The sequence below is a fragment of the Egretta garzetta genome, unplaced genomic scaffold (genome assembly GCF_000687185.1).
Source record: "Egretta garzetta isolate BGI_Z169 unplaced genomic scaffold, ASM68718v1 scaffold45, whole genome shotgun sequence".
In the NCBI taxonomy this organism is placed as follows: Eukaryota; Metazoa; Chordata; class Aves; order Pelecaniformes; family Ardeidae; genus Egretta; species Egretta garzetta.
In genome coordinates this window covers 12626373-12638096 of record NW_009260028.1, presented here as the reverse complement: position 1 = coordinate 12638096, position 11724 = coordinate 12626373, and the positions used below count along the sequence as shown (strand labels likewise).

Here is an 11724-nt window from a genome sequence, read left to right as displayed (position 1 = left end):
TTTAAAGATGGGCTTCTGAATAAAAAATTTGTAGTGATACAGTATTCTTTGTGTAACTTGTTTCTTGTGGGGGGAGTCTTTTTAACTGTCATTCCTCTATCTTGACAAATACCTGGATTGACTATGCCTGAGGGAAAGGTGGTAAATGTATTGGAGGAGCGCCAGTTTTGGTTTTTGGGGTTTTTTTTATTTGGGTATAATTTGAACTGTTGATGAAAATGTGTGTGTATATAATATAAAATATTATATACATAGTAAAAATAATATACTGCTTAAGAAACAGTTACTCACATAAGTTTCCCTTTTCTGCTATGCTGTCTGCTTATTTAGGTTAGTTTAGGCACATTTAAAAGGAAGGCTGTGCAAAATGCATTTATTTACCAAGTAGAAACGCTTAGTTACAAAAATGTATGTTTGTTTGTTACCAGAAGTCTGTGCTCTGTCTATCAATGTGACTGTGGCATTTACAATAAATCCAATTTCTTGGTGTAAAATCTAAAGCCTATTTTCTAAGCACTCTGGAGTAGTTGAGTTGCTACTCCTGGCTGTGCCAGAGTTCATAGTTCAGTTTTTTGATGATCTTGACTAAATTTCTTGTCTTTGGCTGGAAAGAAAGTTGCCTAGTACAGTGTGGAAAAAAAAGTAATATTTTTATTGCAATGATTAATAATAGGCAGGTGAGGTTTTTTAAAAAACTCATGCTCCATGCAACATGATACATAGGATCTATTGAAGGAAATGCAAGGTCCTAAATACAAGGACCAAATTTCTTAGCAGACTGATTTTATTTTTTTTTTTTCTTCCACTCTGTGGTCTCTGAGCTGTCATTTAATGAAAGGCATTTCGTTAGCGTTCAAGGTCATAGGAAACTAACTGGATGCTAGTGGAAAATAAATTTTTTCCACCTTTACTTGCTTCCTGAGAGTCTGAAGTGCGATAAAAGCAAACGGGCAGATGGCAGTTTCTTCCCAAACAGGATCTCTTTCTGAGTTCTAATTGAATCGCACGATAGCTCTATGTCGTAGGTTCTGTATCTCTGAAGGAGTTAAAGCTCTCATTGAAATCTTGCTGGAACATCTCGAGAGACGATTTGTACAGTGGCCGACTTGCGGTTTAACTTCATGCCTGCTTTTATTCGATGTGTAACATAGTAAGAAGTTTTGGTCAGTGGTCGTATTTCTGCAAGATACAACTTTATATGAAGCTGCATAATATAATATAGCTTTCCAATGAGGGAGAGAATTTACTAGTGCTTTTATAGTTCTGAGTCAGGTAACTTGCTAAATGATAAATCTGCTCCTTGATTATTATTACAAAAAAAAAAAAGGAAAGAAATAGAAAGGCTATGGAAGCATTACATAGCCAGATTAAAAAAACAGCTTCTCTCTGCCTCCAAAACAAGTAAAAAAACCATTTTGCTCACTGGAACATGGAGTTGGCGAAGAAGATTATATTGAAAAATGAGCTTTTCTAAATGAATCTGCTTTGCCTCTTACTAACAAATTCTTGCACCAGTTCTGTTTGAATTGTTTGTTTGCACCAGACGGTTTGGCCAACCAGAGTGTGGAACTTATTTTGCCAGTAACCTTTTTAAAGAAATGTATCTTTCTTTGTGAAGATGGCTTCACTGCTTATGTTCTGTCGCAAGTACACAAATTATGCTTTCTTTTCACTGGAAGAAATTGAGCGGTGCCTGGCAGTGAGTGGCTGAACCGAAACCTGTGGTATTTCTGTGAGGCATTCGGAATTTTAATGCTGGTAACTTAGTTCTTGCAGTCTACAGGTTATTGATCCAGTTCCATTTCCTCTTCAGTGAGATTTAGGATTATTAGTGAGCTAATGTAAATCTCAAGCTCAGAAAGGTGAGGATAGGCTTTGTTTTTTTAAAACAGTGTCTAGTACAATGCAGATACTATTTAAAAAGGTGTAAGAACTTTTTTTGACATGGGTTAATGACACAAGCCCATTTGGTCTATAAACAAGTTCATTTTGAACTAGTTAGTGTAAACGTGTCCCTGTAACAGCTTTCATCTGTTTATCCAAACCCTGTTAGACTGCAGGTGTATTTCTGTGTGAACAGATAGCAGAAGGCTAGCTTCTCCCTCTCCCCCCAATGGCAATTTTTCCTTAAGAAAGCACTCTCAAATTCCACCAAATGTGCCATCTTACGGTCTGATTGCACAACTACCTAAAAATTAACCATGCAACTGGAATACGTCATGATGGGCACTGAAAGCGATGGATTTTTACTAGACACTTGAAGGAGAAAATCAGTGCGTTGGTAACTTGCCTGGTTGTGTAATGATTACCCAGGGACAGCATTCAGCATCTAAACTAAGCTCATGATATATCTCCAGTTCTAAGATTGTACTACCAGTAAAATTCATCCAGCTTGACATTTGAACTGCATGAATTTGGTTAAACACTTCCACCTGGGAGTCCAAATGGCATTGGTTTTCCAGTACGAACCAAGCAGAAATCCTACCTCCCCCTTCTATTGTTGCTCACAGTGTCCTAGAGTAAATTTCCCCCCCCCCCCCCAGCCCCTTCCCTAAGGTACCTACTCCTCACAAGTATTTCATTGTTGACTCTTCTGTTAAGCAGTGGATCTTAATTTATGGAATTCTTTTACCTCAAATAAGTGACAGCATACAGTATTTTCTGAAGTCTGGGTCAATTAGGTTGAAACTGTTAATCCCAAGTGGCTTCCTCTTCTTTGTATTTGGCTCTTACTCTGTGAAAATGCTGCTTGTCCATGAATATGATGTACGTTGAGACTGTAAAACCAAATGGAGAAAACTTGTTCAAAATAAAGCCTTTTTTTATAAGAATCTGACAAAAATTATCCCTTTCCTTTAGATGAGATGCTGTTCTTTACATGACTAATGAATGAGGACATAGACTACAAGTTTCAAATTCTTATCTCTTGTCCTGGAGCTGTTTTTTGAGTGATTCTTTGCCTTCTGTTTTTTTCAAGCTGGTGGAGCATGTCTTCAACTTACAAAAAAAAAAAAAAAACCAAAAAACCCAATCACAAAAAACCCCAGCCTCTCCATGTTTACTTGATAAAGCTGAAGTATCAAAAGAGCGCAACGTGGGGTTGGGCTTTTCTTTCGGTTTTAAATTGGTAAGGTTTGAGAGGCCCTGCGAGTTTCTGTTGTGGTGGTCTGTAGGGAACAAGGCGGCTCATTTCTGAGAGAAGGAGCGTGTTTAATTGAAGAAACGAGTAACTGAGAGGGGTCGTGGCTTTTTAATGATGATTCTCTCTGGCGTTGCATTGCTCCAGCTGCAAAACTTTGGGTGTTAACAAGCAGCGTCCCTTGCCACTGTGTTACAGCACCACCTTCAAGGCAATCGACTGTCTTCGTTCTCCAAGTGCGTGTAACTGCCGATGCTGCTGCGCTGGCTGCCCCAAAAAGGTCCTGTTCAGGGTAAGTTAGAGCTAGAAGGCGGAACCGCGTTGGTGCACGCTCGCTCCTGCTGGTGAGGAAGTAAAGCCCGATAGGTAAGGCTGTTGCAGAAGGGAGTCTTTGCAGCTGTGTTTGCTGTGCGTTGCAAGGACAAAGCTGAGCTGTATTACCGTAGAGCACAACTTTGCCTTGGAGTGCGTGAATTTCCATTCTGAAAAAAATGGAAATTACAGCCAAAGGTCTGTAGAATAAATCCATAGAGCTTCACGTTGAATTGATACGTGGTGCATTCTAAAACAATGCACAAGCGTTTCTGAATTCATCCCATTAGCCAGTGTTTTTACACGCCTCCAAATTATTTTCCTTCTTGCAATATTCGTTTTGTTAAATCCACACATATGGGAAATGGAGCACGTCTCCTGAACCATGTGGACAATCCTTCCTTGTCAGCAAGGAAGTGCTGACAGTGATCAGCGGTTGTAAACATCCCCTGTTAACAGACATAGTGTTTAATTTCTTACGAAGTTGTAACCTTCAGCAAGAGGAGCCACCAAGGAAGGGATGCTGCTCTCCTGTCCCACAGTCCCGTGGCACTTCGGTGGCAGCAGCAGAACCACTTCAGAAGGTCCCCATTTTCCCGCTGGAGGTTACTGCTGAAAAAGGTGTTAATTCAATTGATCTAAAGTTTCAACTGTAAATGGGAGGATGTGGAATCAGGTCACGTGGTGGAAGCTAAGAAAGCAGCTCAGCTGCCACCCGGCTGGCTCTGGTAGCCAGTGGCTTCATGCCAACACAGGCAAAGCGGGAGGGGGAAAGGTGGGCTTGTCTCATCTCCAGCTGCTAAGGTACGAACGCCTGCTGCTTAGCAGCTCTCCAATAATCATTGGGGCTGGTACTTCTTTGTAATTTCAGTTTTGGTGTTTGCTTTCGAACTAGATGGTTTTGACAGGGCCAAGGGCAAGTTGCACGCATTCGTACCTCAGCAGAGCAGAAAGGGGGTCATTTCGGATGAAGAGGTGGGATGCGAGCGGGGCTTGGGGCCAGCTGCTTCTTGGGTGAGCGGAGCCCGGCAGTGGCTTGTGTGAGTACAGTTGCCCCTTTGATCTTAAAAATATCAGTATCTTAAAATTATTTAGAGCTCTGCCAGCTATTCCCACTAGGAAGAGAAAGTTAAGGCGATTCAGGCATTCCTTTGGGACAAACCCATGCATTTTTGACAAAAGTCTGCAGAACACTATTCTTCCTGAGCGCTGTAGGCCACTTCCAGCTCTCTCTTTCCAAAGCTGCTCTTTTAGTTAGGTCTGGAGGGAAAAAACAATAAATTAATTGTTTCTGCCCTGGTTTCAACAAGCCACAAGACAAAGTGGGGAGAAAGGCAGCAGATAGCCATCGAGCCGGTTTCCCTGCCTCTCTGTTTTCACAGAAAAGCCTTTAGTCTACCAGGCTTAGGCCTGCTGTGCTTTTGCCAGCACCGGGCTTGATTTCAAGTCTTGCTACCTATGCAACAGAATATTGGCTGTGTTTCAGATGGTTCTCACTTTCTTCCTGGAGCCGTCTGGGATTCCAGCCAGGCAGAGGGAGGGAGGGAGCTGCTCCCACCGCAGCCCGTGCACAAGCCTGCCCTCCCGGGCTGGAGAGCTGTGGGAAGAGCCAGGGGGAGCAACTGCTCCTCCCTTTTTCTACCCACCCGTTTCCCTGGAGAGCTAATATTGTTTGTGTCTAAGAGAAAGACAAGAGCGAGCTTCACAGATAAAAGCAGCCCTGCATCTTCCATCATTTCCTCTCCCTTCCTCCTTCCTCTCTAGTGAACACGGGGGATGCTTCCTCTCTGCTTCCTCTTGTGTTGGTGGAGGAAAAAAGTCCTGGAGCTGCAGGAGGAAGAAACTTGATAAAGGGACTCTGAGGGCAGGACATGAAGAACTGATTGCTGGATAAAGCACAAGTGGAAAGTGAGCAGCTGGCCTTACTGACTTTGGGACTGCACGCAACATTAATTGCTGGACTGGGGATGGGCAAGGGAAATTCCAAAGTCTAAGACAAGCCAAAATCTGACCAAGTAATAGTCTCATTAATGTCTGGAGGGGTTTGGCTCGTGATTTCTGACCCTTTCATGTGACTGTGTTAACCACAACAGAGAGACATTTAATTGCCCTTCTCGCCCAGCCTCCAAGGAGGCAAGCCTTGGTCTTTTGGACAACTCTGTGATTCTCAAACACACGTGGCGGCAGCTGTAACCATTTACAGAAAGACCATCGTTGTCCAGCAAAGGGAACAGATCTGTAAGTAAAGAGAGAGCAGCAGGTTATGGCCTCCTTGTAGTACTAGTAGATGATTTGGGCAAGGTTTCTGACACAGTCTCTCACTCCACCCTGGTATCCAAGCCGGGCAATTACAGTCTGCATAGGTGGCTTGCCGGATGAGAGAAAAGCTGGCTGGGTCATTGGACTTAAAGGGTGGTGTTCATACCCTCCCTGGAGACCAGTTACAAGTTCCATATGGGTCTGTGCTGGTATCTGTCCTGTTTTAATGCTTTTAGCAGTGACTTAGAGGAGAAAATGAGTGCATCCTTCTTGGGTTTGTGGATGACACCAAATCAGGGTGGTGCACTCGACACATGAGAGGGCAAGGCAGTCACCCACAAGGACCTGGACAAGCTGGAGGGATGGGCCAGCATGAACCTCATGAAATCCAGCAAGGACAAAGACAAAAGTCTTACCCCTTGGGTGGACCAACCCCTGTCAGGGCACAGGCTGGGGACTGCTTGGCAGGGGAGCGGCTCTGCAGGTAAGGCCCTGGGGGTCATGGTGGGCAGCAAGCTGGACGTGAGGCAGCAGTGGGAGCAAGGAGGGCCAGCTGCATCCTCAGTGGGATGAACAGGGACAGCCAAGGGACCGAGGGAAGTGATTACCCCCTTCCACCTGGCACCCCTTAGACCACATCCAACACAGTGTTATCATTTGGGGCCCCCAGTATGGAGAAGACATCAGTAAGCTGAAGTGAGTTCGGGGCGGTGGAGGGGGCCTCCAAGATAGGCAGAGATCCCGTGAGGACAGGCCAGGTGAGCAGGGCTTGCTTAGCCAGGGGGAGGGATGACTGTGGAGGAGCCTAAGAGCCACCTACCTCCCTCTGCCCACAGGGAGGTCAGCAAGGGGAAAAGTCAGGACCTTTACCGAAGTCACAAATCAAAAGAGGGTGTCCTGGTTTTGGCTGGGATAGAGTTAATCTTTTTTCCTCTAGTAGCTGGCATAGTGCTGTGTTTTGGGTTTAGGATGAGAAGAATGTTGATAACACCCTGATGGTTTAGTTGGTGCTGAGCAGGGCTTACACTGGTCAAGGACTTTTCAGCTTCCCATGCCCTGCCAGGGAGAAGCTGGGAGGGGGCACAGCTGGGACAGATGACCTCAACTGGCCAAAGGGCTATTCCAGACCATATGACATCATGCTCAGTATATACACTGGGGGCACTTGGCCGGGAGGGTGGTGATCTCTGCTTGGGGGCAAGCTGGGCATTGGTCGGCAGGTGGTGAGCAGTTGCATGGTGCATCAGTTGTTTTGTATAGTAGTAGTATCATTTTCTGTCCTATTAAACTGTCTTTATTTCAACCCACAAATTATACTTTTTTTCCTTTTTTTTTCCCCAATTCTCTCCCCAGTCCCACTGGGGAGGGGAGGAGTGAGTGAATGGCTGTGTGGTGTTCAGGGTTAAAACCACAGCAGCGGGGAGGCTCCAGCTGGGGGTAGGGAAAACATTTTGCCTAGGAGCATAGTCAGGCACTGGACTGGCTGGGCAGTCTCTGTCCTGGGAGGCCTTCAAGACCTGAGTGGACAAGGCCTGTGCAACGCGGGTTGATCTCTAGACAGAGCCTGCTTGGAGCAGACGTCCTGAGGTCCCTTCCAGCCTGAGCAATACTGTGGTTCCCATGTTCAGCCTAAATCCTCATTGCTGTAACTTTGACCTTTTTCACTTTCTTTTTTTTTCCACTCTGAAGGAACATGAAAAATGGTTTATCCCCTTCCTCGTTGCCCTTTAGCTAAATTAAGGCAGTTCTGCCTTTTTTCAGTTTTCTCTTCTCTGAACAACTCCACTTCTTTCAGTCTTTACTCCTGGGCCACGTTTTTCTCTACACCTTCTTGTTGTGCTCCTCAGGCCATGTCCCACATGGGCCATATCTTTTTTGAAATGCAGTATTCCAGATGGGACATGGTACCTCAACAAAGCGCACCAGCGCTGAGGGTGCCATGTGTCCTGCAGACTATATGCCTGTTTGCATAACCCTGTATGATGTTTGCTTTTTTCACAACAGCAGGGCCTTGTTGACTCGCATTGAATTTGCGTGGCACCACAGTCATCCCTTCCACTCTACACAGTTGCTCTCCAGACAGTGGCTACTCGAGCAGTTGATTGCTCCTGCCTGGCTGTACAATTTTGCATTTGTCCTTATCAGCCAACTTCCTACTTTACTTTCTCATCTCATTTCTCCAGTCTGGCAAAGATCATTTTGAACTATGATTCTGTCCTCCAAATTGTTTGTGGCCTCTCCCATGCAGTTAAAATATGGAGTGAGGACAGGCTGAGAGAGTTGGGGCTCTTCAGTCTGGAGAAGAGAAGGCTGCGGGGAGACCTGATTGCGGCCTTTCAGTACTTAAAGGGGGCCTATAGGAAAGATGGGGAAAATCTTTTCAGTAGGGACAGCTGTGACAGGACAAGGGGTAATGGTTTTAAACTGAAGCAGGGTAGGTTTAGACTGGATATAAGGAAGAAATTCTTTACAGTGAGGGTGGTGAGACACTGGATCGGACTGCCCAGAGAGGTGGTTGATGCCCCATCCCTGGAAACATTCAAGGCCAGGTTGGATGGGGCTCCGAGAAACCTGATCTAGTTAGCAGTGTCCCTGCTCACTGCAAGGGGGTTGGACTAGAAGACGTCTAGGGGTTCCTTCCAACCCAAAACATTCCATGATTCTATGATTCTTGGGCTGCTTTTTCCTCCCTTTGTATAAAAACATTTCCATGAGCTTGTGCCAGAGCCTTGTGCTCACCCTTCCCAAAAGGGCTCCAGGCTACCACCAAAGCACCGTTGGTTCTTTGGGTGACTTCACCAGTCACTCACAAAAAGCCTCCTCCACCTGATCTTCCTCCTTCAGTGATCCCACCACAACAGCATTTACCTTTTTCTCCCCTCCCTTTGATCGCTGATTGCACTTGTCCAAGGGATCTCTCTGCTCAACCTTTCAGTCTTCAGCATGTCTACACATCACTGGTACAAGAAACAACATTCTCTGCTCACCGTTCCTAAACGAGCTGTTTATTTCTATGTTAATACTCCAGCCGATGTCACATTGCCGCTCCGCTGATCAAATCATAATTTTGATTATATACCAACCCTCACCGCAACTCCTCTTGTTCCTTGGGAGAAAAGTAATCCTAGGCGTTGTCAGGTCTCAGGAAATGGCTTAAGTGGCTCCACTTATGAAATTGGTGGTGACCTGCTGATTTATGGGTGTTATTCGCAAGGCTGGATTGAAGAGTAATCTAAGTGTCCCACCAACTAGGCTCATGTGTTACAGCGTTACGTATTCATTCCCGGCAACCATGACTAGTTTTAATGCCACTAATGCCAATGGCACAGTGTGGGTCGGTGTTGCTGTGGATATCTTTTAAGTCAGGGGTTTTTTTAAGTCAAACCTCCCATTTGCTTGTAAGCATTGCCAGTTTACCTTTACCTGGCTGCTGCCGTGGTAAAGGAGATCAAATTTGGATTGCAGAGCTGTGGTGCAATTACAAATACCTCTCATTAGCCTTAGCCTCACACATCATGTTCAGATAGTTTCCAACACGCCTAGCGCTGTCACTTGGTCTTACAAGCCTCCTCTGAGGTATCTGTTTTACATGTTACAGGATCTGGCAAATCCATCTGTGCTGCTGATCTCTCATCTCGACGCCCATCTGCCTGAAGTTGCAGTGGCTGCTGTGAGGCTGGCGCGTTTTCAGACCAACCAGCTGACTCAGCGCCTCTTCCCTCAGGCCCTCCGGAGAGGCATAAAAGGTACGGTTATCCCTCCTTGGGTACCCTCTGTGGGTATGACTGCAGTTTTCAAACCCTTGCACCCATTCTGTTCCAAACATTCATGGAGTTCTGCTTCCCCGTGCTTTACAGCTGGGCCTCACACATTGCCCTGGTGTCTCACAGCTTTTCTGATACCCATTTCAAGGGCCAGGCCTTCTTAACATCACCATTTTCACCCTCTGCATTCCTCTTGTGCCATTCTGTAATTTTGCTGCACCACATGCAAGCTAGAACCTGATTCCATGTGGTTTTCCAGCTGATGTTCTTCCAGTGGGGCTAATGCTTACATGTGCAAACCTCACTTTATGTGCGTATTTCAGACATAACTAGCTAGGCAAATTGCAATTTAAAGTAAATAAATGTCCTGTTTAACAGCAGTATTTTCTAATAAATCTTTCTTTAGGAAAACGAGAATAGCAACGTGGAATTCAAAGTAGGTTTACATCTACTCTGGTCCAGAAAGGGGTGGGGAAAAAGCAATGTAGTTTGTCATCAGCATGGATTTTTCTGTTCAATTTGAGCGTGGATTTTTAGCATAGGCAATGAAACAGCTGTCCTGGTTTCGGCTGGGATAGAGTTAATTTTCTTCCTAGTAGCTAGCATAGTGCTGTGTTTTGGATTTAGTACCAGAAGAATGTTGATAACACACTGATGTTTTCAGCTGTTGCCAAGTAGTGCTCAGACTACTCAAGGACTTTTTGAGCTTCTCCTGCTCGGCCAGGTGCATAACAAGCTGGGAGCACAGCACAGCTAGGACAGCTAACCCAAACTGACCAAAGAGCTATTCCATACCATAGAACGTCATGCTCGGGGGGTGTTGGTCGGTCGGTTCGGTTGCGGGGAGAGTGATCACGGCTGGGGGACTGCTCGCGGCTCGGGGAGTGATCACGGCTTGGGACAGGCTGGGCATCGGTCAGTGGGTGGTGAGCAATTGCATTGTGCATCATTCATTTTGTATATTCTGTATATTCTGTTACCATCCTCATTATTACTATTACTATTATTTTCTCTTATTAAACTGTCTTTATCTCAGCCCTCGGCTCTAACCTTTTATTTTCTTTCCGATTCTCTCCCCCATCCCACTGAGGGAGGGGGGGAGTGAGCGGGCGGCTGCGTGGTGCTGAGTTGCCAGCCGGGTTAAACCACGACAACAGCTGCCTTGGTGTTACTGTTATTTAAGGCCAATATAAAATACCTGGCTCGTCTCTTGATTTATTTGTAATTACTCAATGTTTTTCCTGTGGGTTTGTTTTTTGGGTTTGGGGTTTTCTTTGTTGGTTTTTTTCACAAATGTCACCCCACATTCTAGTCACAGTCCGTTTTCTTACCAGAGAGACCCTTGAGACTCTGTGACCCTAAGACTGGGCATTCAGCTTCAGCCCAGTCACATCCGGTTGTAAAGTTGATAAAAACAGACCCACTTGATTAAAGCATCCCGTTCCTTACTTTTCATTTGTATACAGCACGCAATACTCCCCAAGTAGCTATACCATGTAGCATCGGTTATGCCCAGGTGGAGACAAGACAGTTGTCTCCAGGCCTTCGATTACCTAAAGCACATGGAACGCTTCAGGGTGCCTCACGTTCTGACACAAAGCCACCTTGCAGTGCTTTTCTCTTTATTGGCTTTTTTTTATAGGTACAGAGGGAATCGCTGCTGGGGCTTGCTCAGCCTGAAGAAGAGGAGACTGAGAGGGGACCTCATCAACACGTACAAATATCTTAAGGGTGGATGTCACGAGGACAGAGCCAGACTCTTCTCAGTGGTGCCCAGCGACAGGACAAGGGGCAATGGGCACAAAATGAAGCATAAGAGGTTTCTGTTGAAGAACTTCTTTACCTTGAGGGTGATGGAGCACTGGCACAGGCTGCCCAGGGGGCTGTGGAGTCTCCTTCTCTGGAGATATTCAAAGCCCGCCTGGACGATGCCCTGTGCGACCTGCTCTGGGTGAGCCTGCTTGAGCAGGGGGGTGGGACTGGATGATCTCCCGAGGTCCCTTCCAACCCCTGCACTTCTGCGATTCTGACTTCCCACAGCAGCAAGCTACGTTCTCGAGATGTTCCACTCTGGTAGGCCTCCTCGGTGTCTCACGGCAAGGATTTCTGTTTGTGTTTTTATTACTATTATTATTATTATTAATTTTTAACTTTCTGCGTAACCCGCAGCACCTCGCCCTACTCAGGGATCGCCCTGAGGCGCTGCCCACGCGCTCCCGCGCGCCCCCCGCCCCCCCGGCTCCATTCCCA

The 11724-nt window shown here is 45.9% G+C and overlaps 1 protein-coding gene and 1 long non-coding RNA gene across 2 annotated transcripts in view; both read left to right on the top strand.

Annotated features, from left to right (window-relative positions):
* The first annotated feature begins 5490 nt into the window (after positions 1 to 5490).
* LOC118452513 lies at positions 5491 to 11201 on the top strand. Its single transcript, XR_004842306.1, has 3 exons — positions 5491 to 6194; positions 9309 to 9456; positions 11117 to 11201. It is a non-coding gene; the product is annotated as an uncharacterized LOC118452513 (long non-coding RNA).
* Positions 11202 to 11490: 289 nt separating this feature from the next.
* Positions 11491 to 11724, top strand: part of LOC104128196 (cystathionine beta-synthase-like protein) — a 28370-nt gene continuing 28136 nt past the window's right edge. Inside the window, exon 1 of the mRNA XM_035896360.1 lies at positions 11491 to 11547. The gene's annotated coding sequence lies outside the window, so the exon portion shown is untranslated. The remainder of the gene's footprint in view (positions 11548 to 11724) is intronic.